A 26,799-nucleotide genomic window follows, 5' to 3' on the forward strand; every position below is an offset into this window, starting at 1 on the left:
TGTGTAGTATTTCCATATCAAAGCAAACTTGAGGTTGTAATCTTCATGTTTGCTGCTAAGTCGCTTCAGTCGTGTCCGACTCTGTGCGACCCCATAGACGGCAGCCCACCAGGCTCCTCCGTCCGTGGGATTTTCCAGGCAAGAGTACTGGAGTGGGGTGCCATTGCCTTCTCTGAATCTTCATGTTTAAACAGTTGAAAAATAAAACTTTTCACAGTTTTATTGGGGGAAAACCAGACCTCAGGCAATTAGTGACTAAATGACTTACCTTCTGGCTAAGCTTTGCCTAAAGGTGGGCCCTTTCTGTGTAGAAACCACACCATTTAGTGGCTTTTAAGCAGAGTGGGGGGATCTGAGAAAAGTTTTGTATTAACACTTTCCTAATGATATTTTCACTTCATTGAGTATCTTTAAACACTTTGCTTCTCCTATCATCAGGACCAAAATTTCTTGCAGTGCTCACTGCAATGAAAAGATCTTCCATAGAATAAGACTTTAAAAAGTCAGTTTCTCAATCCTCAGAAGTCTTTCTTAAAGGTATCTGCTTGAGGAATCTGGAAGATTTTTTTTCCCAATAAAAAGTATGTCATAATGGTTATAAAAATGATCTGGAAGTAATGGATTATTGGGGGGTTACACAGGAATATAAATAAAGAAGGATTGGGAAACATGTTCTAAAATTTATATTCATTGAAAAAAAAAAAAAACAAACCTTAGTGTCTAGAGAGGCACTAAGTTACTTTTCCTTCCCTTTCTTTCCCCTCATCTCTTCCTTTCTTTCCCTCTCTTCCTTTTTTGTCTCCCTCCCCTATTCTTCCTAGGACTCTCAAGTCTTCAGTTATCTCCAAACATTTATTCAAATTCAAACTCCAGTCAATTTGATTCCCTTTTACAGTAAGAGTTCCATTTTGAAGACAACTAAATTTAAATGTCACCATCAATAAATCAACTAAAGGATGAAGGAGATTTATAGCATGAACAGAGAAATTGATTTAGCATAGGGATTAAGAGGTTACTGAGTCAGCCACATGCAGTCTGGCCTCCAGCTCCACCACCTACATCCTTGTGACAGTTAAAGTAAACCACACATCCTCCTGTGAACAATGGCGGTAACATTACCTATCTCCAAGGGTAATTGTGAAGATTAAATGATGTGTTCATTAAAAGCTTAGATATGCCTGGAACATGGTAAGTACTCAATCAAACTAATTAGCATAGTATGACAAAACATTATTATATCTTATACTACTCATATCATTGCAAAGTGATAAAACAAAGGACACTCCCAGTATTCTACCTAACTCTGCAAATGAGCATCTATTTAAGTGCTTCTAGCGTGTTTCACCCCACTCCAGGGATTTTGCCTAGAAAATCCCATGGACGGAAGACCCTGGTGGGCTGCAGTCCATGGGGTCGCGGGGGGTCGGACACGACTGAGCGACTTCACTTTCACCTTTCATTTTCATGCATTGGAGAAGGAAATGGCAACCCACTCCAGTGTTCTTGCCTGCAGATTCCCGGGGATGGGGAAGTCTGGTGGGCTGCCGTCTATGGGGTTGCACAGAGTCAGACACGACTGAAGCGACTTAGCAGCAGTAGCAGCAGCAGCAGCGTGTTTACAATTATTTCACTCCAATTGACATTTTGTAAAAAACTATTTGATGCCCCTACCAATTTAGATCTTAGTATCCTTGGGTCGGGGAGATCCCCTGGAGAAAAAAATGGCAACCCACTCCAGTATTTTTGCCTGGGAAATCTCATGGTCAGAAGAGCCTAGTGGGCTACAGTCTATGGGGTCACAAAGAGTCAGACACAACTGAGCAACTAAAGAACAACAATCAAGAATCAATTGGCAGACTTTGAACTTGGGGGACGTGCAACTGAGCCTCAAGAATTCTCCAAGGTTGATGCTGGTTCACTGCTTGTCACAGCATGTACCTCCATCCCTGAAGCTGGCACGCAAAGCAGAATTAGGCACAGGCACTTCAACTTACGCATGATCAAGTACTTTCACTTTTATTATAGAGGTTCGCCACATGTCTTAAAGATCAGAAATCCAAAAAAAGAAAAAGAGGAACCGTAAGGAACTCCTCTATGGTTTACAAAAGGGAAACATCTTTTTTATGACTTTACTAGTCTAATTTTCTATTGGTAAAGAGAAAATAATTATCTTATCCTTAACCTAGATGGCTAGTTGTATAGAAACCTCAGGTGCTATGGGTCAGGGGATGTGAGTTCTGGCCACTGACCAGCTATGCCCACTGACTACTGGGCTGAGTCACTAGCCTTGTCTCTAAAGCTGGGCCTTGCATTGATGATCAGTGAGATGCATTCTCGCCCTAACAGCCCGTTAGTTTACACCAAGTGACTTTTCCAGATGAACTAGAAGACTGCAAATGGTATCCTCAGGGAAGACAAAACAAGACCAAAAAAAAAAAAAATCAAAGAATGTTATTCCTTAGGCTATTTAATGAGAAAAAAAGATGGGTAGTGCTTTGAATGTTAATCTTCATGATAATTTAACTGTTAAAATTAGTTTCATAATGAATTGATTGCCTGTAACAGGGCTTTATGTGTCTTAAGCAAGAATTTTTGAGCACTGAGTGTATAAAGTTGATATATCTAGGTGTCCTGGACTTTGACGAAGTTTGGCTTCAATAAAGTCTATCCTGTAGCAACCTGCAAGCGAGTAGACAGGCAAGAAAAATGCAGATTTAATGTAAATTATTTAAAAGGTGATATATAAGTCACATCAAAACAAATAATCAGCCTAGTTAGACTGACCAACCTGGGGTTATAATTTAAATAGATATGCTTAACAGAGATCTTCAGATTGCCCTGCTAGAAACCTTTCCCCTTTAACAATTAAAAGTTGGGAAAAAATAAAAAATAAAATAAAATACTTGTATCCAGAAGCTACTTTTTGTTGTTGCTGTTATCTTATAGATGTCTTTGCTTTTGTAAAGAGATGTGAAAATATAGGCTTTTATTACAGAATATATATATCATTAAATATAGGAAGTTAGAAAATGTAAGAAAAAACACATTTTTAATCTTAAAGAAAAAACAAGGTGGATGAGGGAATGCCCATTTTCAAGTAGAAGGATGTTTTTGGCACTCTCCAATATGGTCTCATTTAATCTTTGCAATAATACCTGATATTATCACCATTCTGTGTGACAGATTATACAAATGAGGCTCATGGATGGCCAGTGATTTTCCTGAATTTACCCAGTAAATAAATTAGGAGGTGGATTTAAACCTAGGTTTGCCAGGCTCCCAAATTCATCCTCTTCCTACTCTTTCAGGCTTCCTCTCGTTCTCAGTGCTTGTCTGGAATTGGGTGTAGGGCGAGATGGGTGGGGGTAGAATGGGGAGTCCCAGTTCACATCTGATGGGCAGAGATTATGAGAAAATAATACTATAAGATTTATTGACCAGCTTGAGTTACTAAAAATGTACATCCATCTTCCCAGTATGGTTTTTAGAAAATCAGATTCCCAGTGAATGAATTTTAAATGCAATTTTACATTCTCCTGCAAAGAATGTACTAGATAGAAACCCTTCCTAGAGATGTAAGAAATCTACTGAATTAAGGTAAAAAAACATGATGCCAGAGATGCAAAGGCTAAAAGATATCTTATCTAATGATATTAAGCCCTAACTGAAAACTATTGATTGCCCTCACACAATTCCATGTCCAGGCAAATTATGCAGAGTTTCTAATGAGTATAAATACATTCATTTAATTAATTAAAATATATTTAAGAAAAACTTAAAATATATGCCTGAAAGACAATTTTAATAGGTGTAAAAAAACCAAAATCCTGTACTTACTGAAAAAAAAAATACAGAAAATAAACTGCAGGAAGCTTTTTTCCCCCTAATGGTAACTTTTGAAATACTAACTTAATACGGTTAAATACTTTATCATTATGTTTTTAAAAGGTTTCTAGAAAATGTATTTTGCTTATATACACATAAAATGTATTTATGTAATGCCCAAGATACTGTTAACATTTGATCCTTGCTAGAACAGATTGTTAATTTTGAAGCACGAGCATCTATTATTTATTAAAAATATTTTCAGTTATTAAAAAAAAAAAAAACTATTCTAGGCATGAGGGGTAATTGCTACAGGATAGAAATGTAACATGTCCAAGCCACTGAAGAGAGTCATTTCTTTAAAGGAAGACGATGAATTAGTTGTTTCACCAAGAAATGGAAGTGGCCTGACTCTCTTCCAAATCAAATAATGCAGTCCAGTGCAAAGTGTTGAAGGAGTTTTGATACTTTTATTTTCAAACTGGATTTGGAGAGCTTCTCCTTATTCAGATTCTGTTGAGAGTGGAGCAGTAGGACTTAACCTGATAAAATAATTAGATAAGGCTTCCTATAGAAAAACTGCAGAAAACTATTGTCTATAGCTTTATTTCCTGAGTAAAAATTTACTTGAATGAAATAAATAGCAAAGGATATACTTAAGTTAGAATTAAATTCCCCTTGAACAGTGCTTTCACATCTCTGACCATGATATCAAGACTTCCATATAAAATTTTAAAAATCAAGAGTTCCATATAAAATTTTAAAAATCAAGTGTCTTTGATACCTCTGTTTTAAGTATTCCTTACAACACAAGAAAAGAAATACTTATCATGAGTTTTCAGTTGGACTGGGGGAGACTTTTTAAACTAAAATGTTGCTTAAACCTTCAAGTTATTCCTAAGATGGATTCAGTTTTGAACAAGCTGATAAAATTAATTGCTGGTCCAAGCTGCCAATATTTTTCAATGAGTTGGGCAGCAGTATGACTGAACTGGCTAAACTGGAACAGAGTGTTAGTGATCTGTAATCTCATCTTGAGTGTGACTCCGGAAGATTACAAGTTTTGACACTGTTTAAATCTCCAGTCCTTTAATGATTTTCTGAAAATACGGCTTTTAGAATTTCTTAAAGTCCTGTTTTTGTCTCCTCAATTCTAATTGGTTCTATAAATATTTATAACTAAATTTGAGAGCTTTAACTTAGTAACTATAATTTTTATCATTGGTTTCTTTTGCCAAAATTTCTATGCTTCTCTCCAACAATGTCCAGTGAGATGTGGCATTTATTTTTTTCCCATAAACTTCTACTATTTGAAGAGGTTTTTCTTGGCCTTCCCATTCTCTAGTCTCCATAATCTTTCAAATAAGAGAGCCAGTTACAAATATCACCCACAGTAAATTACGTTAGGCCACCAGTGTGCAATTTATGGGCATGAGGGGATTTTCGAGAATGTCTTCCTAACTCAGCAGCCACTTGCATCATTTATATCTGAGTTATTTCCTGTTTTTCTTAGTAGAGGGATGATGGGTACTCAAGCCAATAATCTTTACGAGGTGATTTAGTCATGTCATTAATGGAGGTATCTAGAAAAATAAATGCGTTTTCCTGAATTGCTGGCTTTTACTTTCCTGGAATTTTGGTGGCAGTGACTTTAGAGCCCTGGTTCTACAAGGTACAGACTGTGGGCCCTTATTTTAGTTGAAAGGAGAGGAGAAAATTATATTTGACAAGTCAGGGGAGAAAGCCTATTTACAAAACCTGAAGGAGACTTTTCTGTTTATTTTTTACTGTAACTCCCCAAATACTGCCTAAACCCTCAAATTACTCCTCTAAGCTTCTGGGTCTCATCTGTATCATGGAGATAAGGACAGAGCTGAACCTCACGTGGAGGAAAGGGGGGATTCACAAAGGGAGGATTCCTGCAGGCAGAGAGCACAGCCTGGCACCTGTACAGGAAGCTCTCAATACAAGCTATTTATTATTTTAATTAGGTGTTCCTTGTATTTTACATGTAACCTATCTTCCCTGGAATAAATCCATCCCCAATGAAGATTTTTAAATGGAATTCCATAGATGATAGGTTATTCAGTATACCCATCATAAAGATCTACGGGAAATAAAACCATTTACCAAAATACATATGTACTTATATGCTATGCTATGCTAAGTCGCTTCAGTCATATCCGACTCTGTGCGACCCCATAGACGGCAGCCCACCAGGCTCCCCTGTCCCTGGGATTCTCCAGGCAAGAACACTGGAGTGGGTTGCCATTGCCTTCTCCAATGCATGAAAGTGAAAAGTGAAAGTGAAGTCGCTCAGTCGTGTCCGACTCTTAGCGACTCCAATACATAGTATATAAAGTAAGTGCATATATGTATATGTTTTTTAAAGTTGTTCTAAACAGCAGGAAAAATGTTTCTATTACCCCGAAGCCACACATGATCCAAACGCACCAATGATGCTTAACTATTGTTCAAAGGAAAAGCTGTTCAACTTCAGGCTGTATTGCTTTTGCCCAGCATGGGCTGGGGCATGAGGATCACGTGTAAGAAATGCCAGACCTATTTGAGTAATAATGGTAGTAATCATTGCCTAAACTTGGCCATCATCAGTTTTCCTAGAATTTGATGCTTTGAGGTGTGAATTGTTCCCCTCCTCCTTTTCTTTAAGAGTACCCTTTACTTTAAGAATACCATTTTCTCTTAAACTAACACACATCCTTAGGCTTAACTAAGCAGAAAAGCAAACAGAACTAGAAGCACAAATGCTGAGTGCATCTAAGTGAATGCTCTGCGACTGAGTCCAAAGCCAATTCCAAACTCAGTTTGATCCACAGTAAGTACTTCCTCTGAATCATTTAGGGATGGACAGGAATTGCTGAGCCCTCCTTCCTGTAGTATTTAGTTCTGCCACTAAGAGACCAAGTTCTTTCAGGTGCTATCTTATTTGGAGTTTAATTTGTCCTAATATTCCTCCAAGAGCTATGACAGCACACCACATCAGTGTATTCCAGTCAACTCTCAAACCGTGGAGAAGCTGGCTGCAGCATCAAACAGCACTATTAAAACTACCAGGGAACCCTGGAGTGGGAATTTCAGGCACAAGTTACAGCTTTAGGGACAAAAAGAGGTTTTATGACCTTGAGTGATACTGGGATGGGGATTTAGGAGAATTTTAGAGTCTGGAAAAATAGTTCTTAAGATTTTCATGTTAGGGTCCTAGGACTGGTTCTCTGTGGTCGTACAGGTGAATTAAAAGATAAGAGTAAAACATGTGTAAAATAGATAGCTAGTGGGAAGCTGCAGTGTAACACAGGGAGCTCAGCCCAGTGCTCTGTGATGACCTAGAGGGACAGGATGGAGGATGGAAGGGAAGCTCTAGAGGGGAGGGATATATTATACCTATAGCTGATTCAAGTTGTTGTACAGAAGAAACTAACATAACATTGTAGAACAATTAAATTCTAACTAAAAAAATAAAAATTAAAAAAAAAATAAGACAAGAGTAGACTTCATCTTTCCCCATCTCTTTGAATTTTTCTTGCCAACATATTTGGAATCAAGCCTGACAACAACTCAGAATAGCTTGGCAGAGTTGTCCAAAAGGAAGCAGCTTGCAAAACAAATAAGAAACAAACTCATTCATACAGATTTTTTTTTTTAAACCTGAATATCCTTTTTTATGCCATCTCAGCAATTAGTTGGAAGTCTTCAGGTGAAATCCTGACTCTGAGGGTTTAAAATCCAAGTGCGAAAATTACTCCAGCCAGGGCTACACAAGAGGCCCCAGGCATTTCAAATTTGAATGACTGTTTTGGGAATCTAGCAGGCTTAAGGGATTAGTCTCCAGTCCCACCACGTGGGAGGTCCAAATTCAGAGCCTTGGAGCTGGAAGGAAGATGTTACAGTTCTGTTGGTGGAGGAAGAGGAGCCAATGCTGCTTTTCAAAGAAAGAGACCTTTTCTGGGTGGGACAGCAGGAGGGAAGAAAGCCAGTAAGTTCTGCAGTAAGATCATCACAAACAGCACAACAGAAGAAATGGCTTTTGGCCTAAACTTGCTCAGTCTTCTCGATTGGTGACATGCATCTGGAGTCTTCTCAGAACACCCAGTTTGTTCAACATAAGTATTTATTTTTCCAGGAGATTCCAGGAGCATGGGCAGCCTGACTGAGTTTCTTCTGAACTGCCACTCTCAGAGAATTTTCCCTTCATATCATATACTTTAGCTTGGAATTTTGTATTCAGTTCTGTGATTTTTTTGATTAATACTGGCCCCACTTCCAGTCTGTGATTATAGGGACTAAGACCAGGAAGAAACCCTCTTTTGATCATCACTGGATCCCAAGAGTGTTGCCTAGGTCTGGCACATGGAGACGACCAAGAAATTATTTTTAAAAAATGTTGTCCAAGTTGTTAAATAGAGCAGGTCTGGAGATCTAACCCCAAAGCAGGCAATTCACATGCTCACAGGTCATCAATGGCCTATAATACACAGGAATGAAAAATTGTCCAATTATATTTATAAATGTGTAGGTTCTATTCACTTGTAATTATAAATGAGAAATTGCAAGTAAGGTGTTAGGAGATGCAAAGAAAATGCACCTATAGGTGATTTGAAGTAAAACTGGGGCTAGAGAAGCTATGGCAAGCCACGTGCAAGCAGGGACAACAAAAAAGCAGAGATGAATCTAGAAAAAGAAACACTAGATACACGAGCAAGCAAGCAAGCATACACACAGCAGAGTCTCAAGAAAGATACTATACATCCTACAAGCAAAAGAGGAAGTTACAGTTCTCTAGAATGGTGACGAGTCCTCAAAACCTTTAACTGTCATTCATGGAAGAATGACTTTTGTTTTGACCTAGTTATTTTTTGATAACCAAGCCAATCTGATGGGAATGTTACCATATGCTGATGTGAGACTTTTGTGAATTACTGTGTGATGAGAAGACGCTTGCTCTTTGTCAGTAGCTTGGGAATCTGGAGTCCTCTCTTGGAACTCACAGAGTGCTGCCAGGAAAAGTCATCAAATAGCTTTGAGTCAAGGAAATGATACTCTTCTGTCCCATACTGACTGACTGAAAATATGGTCACTTGAATAAAGTAAAACTGTGTTCTAATACCACATGGTGTTCCCCTCAGCGTTTCTGAAATAGAATTACACACAGGAATTCTACTTATCTTGGATCTCACAGTTCTGGGGTTGGTTTCTATCTACTGCTTGGAGTTCACTTCCTGGTAGTGATCAGAGCAAGAGGCATTATCCTTTTCTAGTCACTAGAGACTTATCTGGAGTTCAGCAAAAATCTAATTTGTGAGATCTCTGGCAAAAATGAAATTCTTTTTTATAATCGCTTTATTTGCACAGACAGTACTCCTCATGTATGGGAGCAGAGGGACACAGGCTCTTGAACATATCTTTGCTTTGTCTTGTGCTTAAAACTGGGCACCACTTCTAACTTAGAGAGATGTTAGGAAAGCAGAGGCCGAAAAATGACAGATGGGGCAGGGCCTGGGCCTGGGAGAGACTGCAGTCTTCCTGCACTCTCTGAGGACTGAGAGGAGAGTGACACAGGATTAGGAAGCAGAAAAGAGGGTAAGGAAAGAGATGTTAGACAGGGAATGGGAGGTCACAGAGAAATAGGGAAGTGAGACATAAGACTGGAAAAAGCAGATGGTATAATGACATGGGAATGCGAGGTGAGCATAGTACAGAAGATAAGAAAAGGAACGACTGTGGGAAAAACTAAAGTGAATTTCAATGAAGTGAGAGAGACAGCAGAATTTTGTTCAAGGTGTGGAATCTGAAACTATTACTGCTAAGGTCTGAGTCCTAGCTCTACAGCTTTCCAGAGTTTCCAACTAAAGGAAATACCCTCAGTTTTCTGTGGAATGATGGAACCATTCCACCTACTTCTTGGGCTGTTGGGATAATTAACTGTGACCGTGTACATCAAGTCTTAGTACTGTGCTTGGCAAAGAGTTTGTATTACTATTACCAAGATTTAAAGAGGAGGGATAGAACACACGACAAAACGAAGAAGTGGGGAGAAGGGATATTTGAGTAGTGGGAGAATGAAAAAGACAGAAGTGAGCTTCTGCTAATGGTGCTTAACCTTACTTTCCCAGTATTACTGAGGTGGCCAAAAAGTTCATTGGGATTTTCTGTAAGATGTCATGGAAAAGCCCAAACAAGCTTTTTGGCCAACCCAATATAATCCAAGTTCCAATGTCCATTATATCATTTCTACCTGTTTTAATGACCCTCTGGAAAAAGAAATATGTACTGAATATGAACACCCTCTTAAAAGTATTTTTGTATTGAACTAACCTGTAGTAGTCTGCATTTCCTTAAGAGTTGAAATTATTCCTTGGAAATGACTAAGATCAAGGCTACACAAAGCTAAGCCAGTCATCCAAAAAACCATTTGTTTATATTCCCTTCCTCTTGACTGTATTGACTAGCCATTTGATGGAATTAGCTAAATTGACTGGTTATTTTGAAATGCGTTAACCCAGCTGTAGACAGTAGGGAAAACAAGAGTCCCCTGTGTTCTTGGTGGTGTATCCTTCCAAGTTTCTCTCCACAACATAAACCACTTCCTTTTGCTTGAGGTCATTTTGCTTTTCTCATTAGTCTCACAGTCCAGGGGCTAGTGTTGAGTGCTGAGGCAGCTCTAAGTTCAAGACCATAAAACAACTCAACAGAATTGGCCCAAAGCACAAAAGGACAGCTCTATGGAGTCATCCTTCTCCTCTCAAGAAAAGGAGGAGGAAAGTGGAGGGGTAGGGTAGCCAAAGTATGAAACAAGATATCAAAGAGATCTAGCCTTACACTGGGGAGCAGGAATGAAAGCACAGCCCAAATCAGAAGGAAAAAACTCATTACACTCATCACAGAAATGCGCCAAGGTGCACTTGGCACAGAGCTGGATGCTGGCAGATGACACATTCCACGTTAGTATTTCCACAAGGCTGAATACATACTGTGCTCACAGACTCCCTGGTGACCACGGGATGAGAGCCCAGCCTTCACTGACCATGAGTAAGGCTACTCTTAAATGCCCCTCAGAACAAATCTAAAGAGTTTTATCCTTTTCACAAAAACCTGTCCTTTTATAGAACCACCTGAGTTATTTACCATAATGGCCAGTAATGGGATTGCTTCTCATATTCTGATTCAGAAGTGTGACAATGGAGACCATTCATCACCCACTTCTTTCAAGCTATTCACTCCTATCAAAGGGTATAACAAGTACAGTTTCATCCCACTTTTCCTTCCTGTGTGGGGAAAAAAAAAAAAGGTTTTCACTGTTGGCATCAACCGCCCTATGTTCTGCTTCTGAGGACTCCTTAATTATCATTTTAAGAAGTCCTGAGAAGAAATATACGAGGACTTTCTGGGGTCCAGGTCTCTGGACACACACAAGTGGAGCATAATGGCATCTTAGGCCCACACACTGAAGACACAGCATTGAACTGACATTGCGCTGGGTGGCTGTTTGAGAATAAAAAGGCATAGATGACTATGTTTCATTAGAGTCATCCTAGAGGTTATACTAGAGGTCAGAGTTACGCTAGAGGTAGGTACTGGGCTATGGGAAGACAGAGGAGAAGGGCCTGGTTCAACCTGGAGAAGGGAACAGGACTTAGATTTCAAGAGTCACCTCACCCAAAGAATGAGGTGCAGTGAGCAGAAAATTAAGCGAGGAAAGCGAGTTCCAGATGAGGAGAAGAGAACTGTCAGCTGCAGAGAGCTGTGAGACATGGTGTGCGTGTGGGTGGAAGAAGCCTCTGCTGCTGAAAGAGTCAGGTGGCAGGGGCTGCCCAGAGAGGTGGCGTGATGCATAGCAGGGCAGGGGCCTTGTGCACCGACGCTGAGGAGATTCAGTTTCATCTCGTGACTGATAGAGGGTATTATGACATTTGCTGAATGTCTCATTTTTCAACTACAATCTGGCTGTGCCCTGGAAGGCAGAGCTAAGGAGAGTACACCAGAGGAAGACTATTTAAGAAAGTGGTTCTCAAGTTTTATTTACAGTAAGAGATACAGGGCAAAATGGTTGTTGTGTGTATGCATCTCAACATTTTCATAAAATAATACTTCTATTTTCAATTCAATTCTGTAGCATATTTTTAAATAAAATGCTACACACAGCTGTGTACACTTGGAGACCATACACCCATCCATGTTTTTATTTTACTTTCTAAATGTCTCTGAAACCTGTCCTCTCCTCTCCAGCTCAATAATATTTCTCAAGTCCAGGCACTTACCAGCTCTCCCTTGGATTACAGCAGGAGTTCCCCCCCCCAATTTTTTTTTTTTTTTTTTTTACAACTGTATGGGTGTATGGTCTCCAAGTTCCATTCTAGGATAAAAGTGCTTCTAACTGAGACAGGAAAAACAGATTTGCAAAGAAATAGATGAACCCAGTTTTGAAAATAATGGAATATCAACAGGTATTGGGATCCTTCACAGGATGGGCAATACAACTACTAAAGCATATGAAAACGTCTAGAGAATGCACTGAATGAGAAAAGCAATGAATCACATCCAGAAGACTCACGTTTAAGGCAGGGGGCGGGGAGGGGGGCGCTGCTGCAGAAGGGGAGGAAGATCAATCATGAACGACGGTGAAGAAGTATTCAGAGCAGCAAGAAGATAGTGGCATCACCCGGAAGAGAATGGCTGCCAGTACAAAGGCAATGAATAAAGATTTACCGAGTAAATGAATGAGCAGACAGTGTCAGAGGAAAGCCTCTAAGATAAGCAGGGAGAAGGTACGTAGGAGCCCACTGGAACCGTGGTGAGAGCAGTGGGAGCAGAGGGTCTGTGAGAAAGTCCCACTCCAATAGGTTGAGGAGTCTGGGAGATGAGGATGTGGGGCAGCTTGACTGCCTGGAGCCTACTCAAGGATCAGTAAAGGAGGTGTTCCCAGACCTTGCTGTTGTTTGGTTTGGTATTGTTTTTAAGACTAAGAGAACATAAATAGGGAAAGAACCGGAAGAAGTGAAGAAATCAAAGACTTGCGAAAAAGAGGAAATCGATGGAGCAAGGACCTACCTGGAGGTGCTGGGAGGAGAAAGGACCAAGTGTACGGAAGCAGAGGTTGACTTAGAGCAGGAAGGAAAAGGGACACAACAACCGCCAAGACTGGAAACAGGGAAGAAAAGGCTGGGTCTGGATGGCAGGAAGAGGGTGTGAAAGCTGGGAAAGCGCCTGTCCTGACAATGAGTTTCTTTTTTACTTTTTAAAAATAATTTATATATATATATATATATAATTAAGTATAGTTGACTTAAAATATTTCAGGTACACAGCAAAGTGATTCAGCTATACATATACACATACATTATTTTTCAGATTTTTTCCATTATAGGTTATTATAAGATATTGACTATAGTTCCCTGTGCTATACAGTAAATCTTTGTTGCTGGCTGCATTATGTTTTTTTTTAAAATTAGAAATCTAGCATTGTATTCATATTGACAGTGTGTTTCTTCATTGAGCAACAAGTGAAGTCATTTACTGAAAGCTGATGAGCAGTTGCTGGTTCAGGAGGCTTGAGAAAGGGGGACGAGGTTTGGAATAAGCACCAGTGGGGCTGAGACAGGAAGCAAAACAAGGATGAAATGTCGGGTGAAACTGAGGGTCTAGCTGACGTGAACGCTCTTGACTTTATCCCAATTCCAGCATGAAACATTGAGACGTGGGATTTTTTTTCCCCCCAGGAGTTCCGATAAGGAAGTGGATGGGTTTCTCCCAAGAGGTATAAGAAGAGTATGGCAAAGAATTTGAGAGAAACTGGGATGACAAGGAGGAGAGGCTGGGTAAGGGTTCGTTTACTTAAAGCAGATTGGAATCTTGAAATTAGGGGACTGCCAGGAAAAAATACTTTATTTCCCAGTCTCCTTTGCAGCTAGATGTGGCATGTGATGGGACCTGAGTCAAGGAGATGTAAATAGAGGCATTACATGGGATTTATAGGAAGTCTCTTCTAAAGGAAGGTGTGTGCTGGTCTTCATCCATCTTGCTGCTGGCAATTTAGATGTGATGGCCAGAGTTCTGGAAATCATTTTGGACCATGGAGGCAAAGCCCATAATCTAGGAATGATGGAGGAATTATCTAAAGGAACCATAGGTCCCTAATGGTCTTAGAGCTTTCATTCCAGTTCTAGACTCCCCATTCTGAGTCTCTTTTATAGGAAAGAAATATAAATTTCTGTCTTGATTAAAGCATAATTTTTCAGGTCTCTTTCACTCACTGAATAAAATTCTGCTAAAACAGTGTCTATATATAGCAATTGGAACACATGTAGGGCCGCCTTGGAAGAGAATATTAACCCTCCACCATGTAAACCCTAACTAAGCAGGAAACATAGTAAGTAAAGAAGTGTTGATCTTTTAGGAAGACTATAGACTGCTCTTTTTTTTTTTTTTTTGCCACACAGAGTGGCATGCAAGATCTTAGTTCCCCTATTAGGGATGGAACCCACTCCCCCTGCAGTAGCATCATGGATTCTTAACCACTGGACCACCAGGGAAGCCCCTGCTCTTGATTTGGATGGGGAGGAAACAAAGTTAAAAGTTGGACTTCTTCCTTACATTTTTAAAAAATAAAGCAAAATAAAGCCATCTGGATATTACTGGATTTTTTTGCTTGTAACACTAAGCAGTCTTCTTTGTACCTTTTGTAAAGAGATGTTTTAAAATTAATGGCAACATTAACACCCAGGATGACACAATTCCATTGTCTTATACTTTTTTCCCCCTCCCTGAAGGGTTAGAATTCCCATCAGTCAGCATAATATGGTTTAAGCCCAAGCCTAGTAAATCTCTTGTATTGCGTTGTTTTTAAAGTGACTAAACAGCTGTAGTTTTCAAGGTCAGCTGAATCATCTGCCCGGGTCACATGTGTTTCACATGTCAAGTAATGTATATGGGTTCCACTCCATACAGGGTTGTACGGAAAAAGACATTTGCAAACAAGTGATCTGAAGCTGTGTTTCCAAACAGCTGCTATGGTTATAGGGGTAAGAGTGCCTACTGTAAACCATTTGAGTTTAGGACTATGTTTGCGATCCGTCAAAAAGAATATTCATTACAAATCACAAGGTCCAAACCAAGGTCAGTTAATGATCATAATGACACTCAGTTAAGTATTCAATCAGGATAAAAAGTAATAGCTGATAACTGTGATTATTATCACGATGAACTTGTTCAAATGCAAGTGGGAAGAACGTGCACTGGGTAGAGAAACAATGCCAGCCAAACACATAATTAAAATGAAACCTAGTTAAACAGCTAAAGAGAAAGGACTTCAAGTAAGGAGAATTGGCTAATCCTCTTCTAATTCTTACTCCAGGCAACATTGACTAGAAGCAAAAGACCTGAATCCGGATGCTAATAACTCCCTTAACAAGCTTGAGTAATCGATATCAGGGAGACTGATGCAAGAGCGAGAGGATGACCTCAGACTTAAGTTTAGAAAGAGAACTTTCTTAATATTTTTTTTTTTTAATTCACATTTTAGCTCAGAGCATAGTTAGAGATGTCTGGCTCCAATAGAGGGAAGGAAAAGGGTATTGATTTTTGGGAGTCCTTCCTTCACTGGGTTCTCCTAACTCAAAAGAGATAACTGGCTTTGAATAGTGGCTCTGACAGTGAATTTTCACTGAGTTCTCATTATGTCCTTGATATGTGCTCCTCAAAGGCCCATAATGGGTCTCCTCATCTTGCTTATAGCATCCCAGGGATGGGGGAGCCTGGTGGGCTGCCGTTTATGGGGTGGCACAGAGTCGGACACGACTGAAGCGACTTAGCAGCAGCAGCAGCAGTGATCTCTCAGGTCTGATACACGCTGAATAAAGAAGACTGTCTTCTGACCATATAACTCCCCTGCAGGTTTCAAGGTTGGTTTCTGTAAGCAAAACCCTAGACACCTCTAAGTCAGAAGAGTAGCTCAGACAGGCATAGACAAATACCCACTCCACTAAGTATGGGCTCCCTTTGAGCTGGAAAAGGCCTCTCAGATCTGAGTCACTTATACAGTCGAGTCCCTGAGCATGTTTCTGTCCCTAATATTTTGTTACTCTAGGCAACCATCAAGTCCACATGAAGACTTTTGCCAACTGGAGAGGATGACTAGCCAGGGGAGCCAGAATTTCCTTTTAACTCTTTGCTGAAAACTCAAAACAGCAAATGGTGTCAAGGATATTCTCTGAAGAGCCACACTGGGAAAAGCAGAATTCATACACTGACTGAGTGTATATTATGTTCACATCTTAGGGAAAAAGAACTAAAGAAAATAAAGGCCCATTAATCACAAGCATGCGTTTTTAAACAGTGAAACATTATAAAAAGAGCTAGCTGGGTCCTTAGATAATATTCTCTAATATTCTCATTTTATTGAGGAAAAATCAGGTTCAATTACTGACCAAAGGTTAAACAGGAAGTTAGTGATGGATCTGGGATTATAGCTCTGCTCCCTAAACCCTGAGGTCATTGATCTTTCCACAAGTTTCAGAAGCCCAGAGCCAGATGCAAAATGAAGGAATGTCAATAAATCACGAGCCATCACCTCTCTTTTGTAATACCAAATGGTCCTGGGTGAAAAGGGCTGTTTTGCTGGGATGCTGGAAGCAATCCTAAATCTCTGTGGTTGGGTGGTGATCATCCATTAACACTCCCATTATAAACGTCTGGCCAGGTGGGACATTTCATTAACTCTAAAGTATTTGGGAAATGTTCAAGGTCCATCACTGCTTATTGTCTGAATGTGACCTTTGGTTCTACTGATTCTTATAACATTTATTTTCAGTGGCACAATCCTGAGACTAAGATTCATGGCATCTTTTTTATATGTACAGTTATATCTTGCCAAGCCCTTGGGGAGGTGGGACCACATCTTATTCATTTCTGTTTCCCTGATGCCCAGAGCATAGAATTAAACAGGTTTCTGTGGACTGGTTAAAGATAATTCAGTATTAATTTTATTAGCTCTAGTAGTATAGTAACAACTTATCCAGAGATTAATTAACCAGAAATTCATACTATTCAACACCAGTAAGTAGATGAAAAGAACTCCAGAATACTCATTCAATAAATTTAAAGACATATTTGTTATACACATTAAATGTCCTGAAGTAAAGTTAGTCGTGTCTGACCCTTTTTGACCCCATGGACTGTAGCCTACCAGGCTCCTCTGTCCATGGGATTCTCCTGCAAGAACACTGGAGTGGGTAGCCAGCCCCATTTCCTCCTCCAGGAGATCTTCCCAACCCAGGATTGAACCCGGGTCTCCTACGTTGCAGGCAGATTCTTTACTGTATGAGCCACCAAGCCTTTCCTCAAAAATGAATTGCCTCAAAACCCCATTTTTATTCTGAGTTAATTTGCTCTTATTTTAGGCTCAATGCAATGGCTTGGTAACCCAATTTGCTAAGGATAAAGGAGCAGCAGGTCAGATTAAAATGCCACTAGGGCCAGGTTCAGTATCAACAAGAAGAGACCACTGGGATCAGCAGATGAAAATTTAAAGTGCAGTAAAGTTTGGAATAAAAAGTCCACAGATCATTAAGAGCATCTATGAATGATAAATATAAAAGATCTGCATAGTGATGACTAGAGCCATGAAAAATGATTTAATGACTTAATGATTCAGTTCATGCCTTTAAGGGATTAAGAATGAGCATAACACCTTTCAAAGATTTTTACTTCAAATAGTTAAAATAAGGTTATGGTCCTTGGTTTTCTAGAATATTTGACATATGGAACATTTTCTTCTAAATGAAATGTAGGTAATCTAGGCACTGAGATAAATCAGCCTTCAATTCTACATTGGAAATCAAGTATCAACCTATTTTTACCCTATATTTGCTGTTGTTGTTTAGTTGATAAGTTGTGCCTGACTCTACGCGACTCTATGGACTGCAGCACACCAGGCTTCCCTGTCCTTCAATATCTCCCGGGGTTTGTGCAAACTCACGTCCATTGAGTCGGCTATGCTATCCAACCATCTCATCCTCTGTTGCCCTCTTCTCCTCCTGCTCTCAATCTTTCCAAACATCAGGGTCTTTTCCAAAGAGTCAGCTCTTCGCATCAGGTGGCCAAAGTATTGGAGCTTCAGCATCAGCCTTTCTAATGAACATCCAGGATTGATTCCCTTTCGGATTGACTCTTTGCAGTCCATGGGACTCTTGAAGAGTTTTCTCCGGCACCACAATTCGAAAGCATCAATTCTTCAGCACTCAGCCTTATTTATGGTCCAACTTTCATGTCCATACATGACTACTAGAAAAACCATATCTTTAACTATACGGACCTTTATCCTGTATATAATCCATATATCTTATATATAACATCAGGGATTATAAGCCTTCACACATTTCAAAACCATTTTATGTCCACTCAATAAAATCATACAATTGGTAGTTAGTAAATCTTTCACATGGGTCCTTCTTTCATCTTTTACAACTATCTCTTCCTTTATATTCCTGATCCCCATACACTACGCTCAGGCAGGGCCGTTACTGGACTTTATTCCTGAACACTGCTTTTGTCCTCCACTGGTCTCCAAACCCTTGATATTTTCCTCCTTCACTTTTTGGAACTTTTAAAAGATTCCCAAGTGATTCTAATGAATAGACAAGTTTGTGAACCACTATCCTGAAGGCTTGGCACACCATTCATTTGACTCTTAATTACAGTGGAACTAACTCCTTTAATGGCAGACATCAGTTGTCTGTGATCTCTGAGCTTAGCTGCTCTTAAGATAGCTACCTTTTAATAAATATTCATTGTTCATGAAAAGTATGGCCTCCTCCATTTTCACTTTCTCTATTTATTTATCAACTACTTGAGAATTCTTAGGTGCCTTTCTTCCAGAAGACCTGTATCTTGCTTTGGATCTCCAGCAATGAGCCACTCCTGTTTTCTCTGCTCTTCTTTTAGAGATGCCATTAGATGCTTAAGCAGACAGACACAAAGATGGTAGGTGGGAGTGGCCCTCTAGTTTTAATTTTACTTTGTGAGGAAGCACCTCAGGGGATCTGTCACATTTGTCTGATTTGAAAGCAGATTGGGCTCCATTTTGCACAAAAGGCATTTTAAACAGGCAGGTGTGACTACCCGAAATAACGACAAAACTTTGAACTTTTACAGAACCTTTCACTGAACGGTATCAAAACAATTCAGCTCTTAAAGCCTTAGAAAGCTGATGGACAAAATATCCAACTGATATAGAAATAGGGATTGACTGTATTAACTCTGTTGGTTATTTGTTTCAAGTCCTCAAACAATGGGAATTATAAGTAGAGAAAACTATTTTCTACAAACTGTCTCCAAATGGTGATATTTAATTTTGAGACTCTTCTAGAAAATCTAATCCTTTTCTCTTAAAATGTTCACTCAAACTTTTGTTACCAATTCACAGACACATATTTGTGTTCAGAACCTAATAATTTTTTTTTTTTTTTCTTTTTCAACTTTAATTTGACCCAGCGCTAGGGAGATGGTGAAGGATAGGAAAGCCTGGAGTCCTGCAGTCCATGGGGTCGCAAAGAGTTAGACACGACTGAGCAACTGAACAGCAGCAAATTAGCTTCTATTTGATGCTCTAAAGAAGCCTATTAAACAAATTAATAAAAATGGAACTCACCTGTGGTGAGAGAGAAATTACTTCTCTGATTTTTTTTTAAAAAATGAAGTATAGTTGATCTACAATATTGTATTCATTTCAGATGTACAGCAACATAGATATAAATCTGATTCTTCTGGTTAATATTACTGAAATGTGTAATTTTGTACCATGTTTCTCAAAAAAAAAAAAAAGACAAACCTAATCTTTTCCTGTTTGCCTCTTTACTGGCTTCTTCTACCCTTTTCCATCACATTCACTGCTGTGAGTTCAAGACTTCCAAGATTCAGAGTGGGAACTGGGGTGTGTTCCCATTTTCCTGTATTTTAAATCTGTTGTAAAATAAATATTTGTTATGAGCGAAATATGTCTGAGGAATGTTTATCAGACTACAGTTTTTATTTGGTTTTGTCCTAGCATATTATAATGTTTTTTTTTTTTTTTCTTTAATTCTGCCCCATTTCAATGATTTCTTTGAAGTCTTGTTTTGACCAGCTGCTGAGCTTTTTGTGGCTATCCATTTACCTCACTTTCAAAAATGGTACATAAATGCAATTTGAACAAAATGAACAGTACTTTCACATTGTTTCAAAATCAAACATGTTCTTAAGGAATCTGATTTGTGGCAGATGGAGAACAAAACCTTCCAGAGGGAAGGCTGTTAAATGAGTCTTAATTGCCTGCACATGAAAACATAGTGACTAAGACTGTGTGCACAATTAGGAATTCAAACATGTAGAAAAGAACTGGCTATGGAGACAGGCAGACATTTTTGCAGGCATAGCTGGTTTCTTACAAACAGACCATAGAAGACAAGCTAGTATAGGAAAACGCTTTTACGAAATTCAGTTGTTTTCTCATTCCTTTTTTGTGTGTCAGACGTCCCGTTCTAAAGAGGATTCATCTGCTTCTCACACTCACTGATGGAAGAATCACAGTACACTCGAGAGGAAAAGAAAGTTTATTCAAGAACCAGCATTTCACTTTTACTTTCTACCATGTGTCAGATACTAGGCTTGATGTTTATTCATCTCATTTAATGCTTATCATAGCCCTCGGAGGTAGGTCTGTTACTATCTACATTCTATAGATTAGAAAGTTGAGGCTTAGCGACTCTGCATTGTAATTTAATCATATTGAGCAGCCTGGCTGCATGCAACAAATTCGGGTAAATTCTCTTTTCATTTTCATTCTATTACAAATATTTTCTAATTTACCTTGTTATGGCTTCTTAGATACACCCCTCATTTAAAAAGTGGACATTTAATTTCAAAATACGTGGGATTTTTAAGGCATCTTTGATATTAATTTCTTTTTTAAATGCTTTCTTCTCTGCAATCACCCTCTGTGTTTTTTCAGTCTTCTAACTTTACTGAAGCTTTTCTATGGTAAGTCAAAGACCTCTCTTGGTAAGTGTCACATTACACCGACAGAGGAGCCTGGCAGGCTACAGTCCGTAGGGTCGCAAAGGCAGACATGACTTAAGTGACTTAGCAAACACTCATGCATGCATTTTCAAATATCTTTTGATATTAATCTCTAACACAATTCCACAGTGATAAGAGAACAGATTTTATGATTTTAGTATCTTTAGAAATCACAAAAAATGAAATTTTTGCACCCGGTCTTATGTCCCTAGTATGTTTCAGCATCTCCTAGTTTACAGTCTATGGAAATAGAGAATTTGTATCCTAGTGTTGTATGACAATTGTATATATCTTAATTATGTTGAATTGGTTCATAGTGCTTTTCAAGTCTACTATATTCTGCTGCTGCTGCTGCTAAGTTGCTACTTCTCTGTATATTCATTCTGTTAATTTTTAAGAGTTTGATATCATAACTCCAACTAAAAATCTTAATTTATCTACTTAAAAAAATAACTGCAATATATAGTGGAACTACACATAACTCTGTTCTGTATTTACCAAGTCTCCTGTAAATGTATTAACATACTTTCATAATCTAAAAAAAAAACAAAAATGAAAAAAAAAAGTTGAGGCTTAGAGTATAACTTGCCCAATGGCTACGGAGTGGCATAGCTAGAACCCTCTTCTGTATTGATTTAAGGAATCCAAAGTCTGTCCTCTTACAATGCCTAGCTGCCCGCTTCAGTCGTGTGCGACCCCATAGACGGCAGCCCATCAGGCTCCCCCGTCCCTGGGATTCTCAAGGCAAGAACACTGGAGTGAGTCAATGCCTAGCTACTCCCCTGGAAAAAGATACATATACCTTTGTAAAAAACTAACACTCAGGGTGGCTATACTTCCAGGTTCAGTTCTATCATGTCTTTCTTGTACTGGGTGACAAGGCATGGTGACATTAGTGGAGAGGCCAGAGTCCATCAGTCTGGGGAAGACCTGATGCTGGAGAAGGTGTGGGGAGCAAGGCATGACTAGTCCTGGGTGAGATGCGGGTATTGCAGACAGGGGTCGGGGCTGAGAGGATAGAGAGGGGCCGGGGGCTGCTGCAGGCCAGTGGCTTCAGAAGCTAAGTCAGAGTGTGAGGTGGGGGGCGTGGTGGTCACAGGTCAGCGCTTCCGTGGCTCTGGATGCAGCAGCTGTGGGGCAGTGAGGTGTGACCTGACTGGTTCTGTCATGGTGTGTGACTCTAACTAGCGCCCCCAAACCTGGGCTTGGGCCCTCCTTCTCAAAATGACTCTGACTTTCCAAATGGGTAGGCTAGGCCATGCAGTGTTCTACAGTGACCTCCCACTAGTTTTCCATCCCATCCCACTGATAAACCTAAAGGCCTTTTTTTGTGTGCCTGATAAGTTACTTCTGTCTAGTCTGACTCTGTAACCCTATGGACTGGGGCCCACCAAGCTCCTCTGTTCATGGGATTCTCCAGGCAAGAATGCTGGAATGGGTTGCTATGCCTTCCCTCAGGGGATCTTCCTGACCCAGGGATCAAACCCGCTTTTCTTATGTCTCCTGCACTGGCAGGTGGGTTCTTTAACACTAGCATCACCTGCTGCTGCTGCTGCTAAGTCGCTTCAGTCATGCCCGACTCTGTGCGACCCCATAGATGGCAGCCCACCAGGCTCCCCCGCCCCTGGGATTCTCCAGGCAAGAATACTGGAGTGGGTTGCCATCTCCTTCTCCAATGCATGAAAGTGAAAACTGAAAGTGAAGTCGTTCAGTTGTGTCCAACTCTTAGCGACCCCATGGACTGTAGCCTACCAGGCTCCTCCATCCATGGGATTTTCCAGGCAAGAGTACTGGAGCAGGATGCCATTGCCTTCTCCACCTGGAAAGCCCTTTTCCTGGGTCCTCAAATTCTCCTTCAGATTCTCTTTCCTTGGGAAACCTTACTTTCTCGAAAAGGAGATACATAGGTTAGTTCTAAAGGGCTTTGGTGAATGCCAGTGTGTGGATATTTTTTTTTCTAAAGTTCACACAATGAAACTTCAGATGGATTTAGAATCCCAAGTCATTGTATACTGAGACCTACTTACATATTGTTCTCAGAAAGTGGAGAGGCTTAAAAAATAATCCTTCTCTCGCTATAATCCTGTATCCCTTAAAGTAAACCTAATTAGGCAATGACTGGATAGACAGCACTCCATTTAGACGACTATTAAACAAAGATCATAGGAATGCAAATTATTCTTCCCTTTGATTCCTATACTTGTAAGTAAACCAGAAGCCACAGACCATGGCCCCCTCTCTAGATCTAAGTATAAAGGGGCATCAATAAATGAGTGTGGATCAAATGATCAAGAAGTCACATCATTATGTATCTTCAGAGGAACTGTGTTCCTAGGGATACATTAACAAACAAGTACCATCTCGCATCCCTAAGAATCTTAATATCATAAAGAGCAGGTTACTGAGAAATATGTTAACCAAATAAACAGTGTGCTGAGGCCAATCCTCTTATCCCGCTATAATCAATAATTATTTTTAACCTGCCAGCACTTATTTCCCCTTTCTAACTGTACCCTAATTCCTCTCAGAAATTACTTGGCATTTCTATCACATAACCCTAATTATCAAACAGGCCATAAGGATCAAGTGCTCACAATGTGCCATGCCTTGTGCTTAGTTCTTCTTAAATATCATCTCACAAACTCCCTCGGAGATAATTACTATTTATTCTCCCCGCTTCAAAAACAAGGAACTTGAGGCTTTGGGAGGTTAAATGATTTGTTTCAGGAGAAACATGCGGAGGTGGCAGAAGTAGAACGTGAATCCACGGAATCTCACCCCATCACGTAGGCTCTCGGCCCTGCATTTTACTACCTGATCTGTGAAACAGCCCAATACCCTGTTTTCCTTGAGCCAAAGCCCAAGACCCAAATCTGGACTCACTCGCTGGAATTTGGCTCTAAAACAGAATAACAAAGGGACTAAACACTGTTTCAGGGATCTCACCTGATTGACCCTGCCATGAGATTTAGGTGTACTGACTCCTTCAACCCTGATCCTTTAGCCTCCCCACCAGTTCTCAGGGAACTGGGGATTCTCCTAATATTCTTCTACTAAATCACACTTGGCTTATTAAGTGAGCAGACTTGGTTTTTATCTTGCAACCAGAGGATCGCTACTGATACACGATCATAGAAGAGGAGGTTATAAGCCAGATTAGGAGAGGATTGTATGGAATCCTCAAAGAACAGGATGCTGAAGCTCTGTAGATGCCTGGTAATAACTGAACAGAGGCAGTGAGAAATGCCATGTGCATTTCCTCTGCTGCGCTTTTTGTGGAAATGATGAGGGATGAGCCCTCCCCAGCCAATGGGCTGAGACACATCGGCCCTCTCCTCTTATCTCTGGCACCTTCAGCAGTTTCCAGGAATGGACCCTGGCTGTGAGGATCTAAAGAAACACAGACCCTATGAGGCGTGGCTGAAGAATAAAAAAGAACCCCTAGAGATGAGACCATTGTCAACTCCCTATATATATACACTTACTTCATATATTGCCATCACTCTTAACAATTCTGGGACACTCTGTCTTAGCATCACCTTCAGAGTCCATATTATAATAATTCTCTCTAATGCCTCAATATTGTCTTACCCCTTGGAGTGGCTACCTTTTTAGAATTAGCTTCGTCCAGGCTAATCCGATATCTTATTTAGTGACTAAGGTTGGTAATCATATTGGAATTAATATTTTTGGTCACTAGTGAAGCATGACAGTAAACCAAGGAGACCGCTTTTTTCTTGTATGGCCCATAAAATGTCTCCAAACCATTCCCCAAATGCTTTTATCAATGGCAGCAGGGCAAAAAATGTACACAGTGTGCAAAGACGACCACTCTGAGGATCAACATGAATAATACAACTCGACAGTCTGACACGATGTTCACATGCATTATCTTGTATGCACTTCAAAATCATAAATGCAATATTACTCTCACTAGTGTTGTTATTATCCAATACGTTTAACAGAAAAGACTCAGGACATTTGGGTAACTCTTCTAAGGTTACAAGGTGGGTGAGCAGGAGAGCTAGCAATGAAACTCAGATCTCTCAACTTCAGAGCCCTGCTCTTCTTCCTCTATGCAGGTTCTGAATTGCACATCAAAGAAGCAAACAAAACACAGCACTTTGATTTTGTTTTCCAAATAAAAACCTCTTGGAAGAGAAAACCTAGATCTATTTCTAACTACATAAACATTTGTAATTAAAGAGCACAGTCTGTGCACAGTGACCCAAGACACATCTTAGAGATGCTCACCTCTTCCTCACCTGAGGTCTCCATTCCCCAACCTGTTCTTTGTTATTTTCTTCCCTGGTGATTCAGAAAATCTTTCTTTTACCCTCTCATTCCTCTAAGTCGCTTGTGTGGTGTTGCTAAGTTTTCCCTAAGTTCCTCAAGTAGTTCTCTAGACCTTTTCCAGTCTCTAAGCTAAATCACAGAGTAGACAGCTTCCTGGCTCTCTCAACAAAGGATCTCAGCCGGACCCATTTCCTCTTGCCTCCCTTTTCCCCTGTTTTCCTTATCCACCCATCCTTCCACTTATTTACAAACCCTCTGGTTTTCTATTTACTTAACTCCCTCTGTCATTCCACAGAACACATTTTACCTTTTTAAAATTCCACAAAACTCTAGGAAAATGGTCATAAATTTCAGTGGAGGTATTTTATGCCTAACTGGGTCCTGAGAGACCAAGCACAGTTCTTCACATCCAGGTGAACGGATGAGTGAAGGAGCAGATCCATTAAAGAAGTTCTGCAGGTGGACAATTCAGTGAGCAATATGCAAATATCAGAAACATACCCAGGGCGGGGAGGGGCGGGGAGCAGGGAAGACGTGAGCACCCATTTGTTTCGCCAGACACATTGAACACAGAATTAGAAATACTTTTAGAGCACCAACAATGCCAAAAAAGAACCACAAAAAGGAAGAGGGCACACTAAAAAAGCACTGGATATGCAGACATCAGAAATACCTAGAGGAATTGCCTTTGGGGCACAGAGATCTAGGGAATGTCATGGCTAGAAAGGGACTCAAGAAAATGATAATGGAGGTGAAGAGCTTACTTTGAGTCTACAGACAAAGAGAAGACAAATATTACCTTATGGTAGAACATGTCATCTCAAGCGTTAACAGTGAGTGGTCTGAGAAGCAAGGTGAGGGCAGAGGCTCGAGCACTGCCCTATCCTGAAATCGCAGACATCCTCCATCCACCTCACTGCTCACACACACCAAGGGGTCCTCTCCTTGTTGATGCACCTTCCTGGGGTATTGCGACAACAGGCACTTCAGAGGAGTCAGGAAGAGACCTGTGGGGAAGCTTGAGGAGTTCTACTTCACAAGAAGGAATCTTTTCCTTAGCTCATAACTGACCTTTCAGGGTTTCCTAAAGAGTTGTTCTGGAGAAAGCAATGGCACCCCACTCCAGTACTCTTGCCTGGAAAATCCCATGGACGGGGAGCCTGGTGGGCTGCTGTCTATGGGGTCGCACAGAGTCGGACACGACTGAAGCGACTTAGCAGCAGCAGCAGCAGCAAAGGGTTGTTCTGTATCCACAGACCTAATCTCTCCTCCATCCTACCCTCCATTCATACAGATTTAGTAAGACACAACATAGGATCCTTTTCTACTCTCTCTTCTTTAAAAAAAAAAACAAAAACAGAAAAGAAGGGAAGAATTACTTCGGGGAGAAGATGACAGCAGATTGTGTTTCTGTGCATGGATCAATACATTTTAAGGGAGGGAAGGCTTTAGGGTCTGCCTTTGAGTCAGACAATCTGTGTATGCGTGCTCAGTTGCTAAGTCCTGTCTGACTCTGACTCTTTGGGACCCCATGGACTGTAGCCCACCAAGCTCCTCTGTTCATGGGATTTCCCAGGCAAGAATATTGAAGTGAGTTGCCATTTCCTACTC

The 26,799-nt window shown here is 40.2% G+C and overlaps 1 protein-coding gene and 1 long non-coding RNA gene across 19 annotated transcripts in view; one reads left to right on the plus strand and one right to left on the minus strand.

The window, feature by feature from the left end:
• The window catches only part of PDE4D (phosphodiesterase 4D), a 1,650,639-nt gene that overhangs the window by 160,589 nt on the left and 1,463,251 nt on the right, over nucleotides 1-26,799 (minus strand). The gene's annotated exons all lie outside the window — the stretch shown is intronic.
• Nucleotides 1-26,799, plus strand: part of LOC147350407 (uncharacterized) — a 40,394-nt gene continuing 13,595 nt past the window's right edge. For all 3 annotated transcript variants that reach the window (XR_015148832.1, XR_015148830.1, XR_015148831.1), the window contains exon 1: nucleotides 1-26,799. This exon is cut by the window's right edge. This is a non-coding gene — a long non-coding RNA (uncharacterized LOC147350407).

This window comes from Bos grunniens, chromosome 20 (assembly GCF_055505025.1).
Source record: "Bos grunniens cultivar Pamir isolate PY7600 chromosome 20, Bosgru_T2T1.0, whole genome shotgun sequence".
NCBI lineage: Eukaryota > Metazoa > Chordata > Mammalia > Artiodactyla > Bovidae > Bos > Bos grunniens.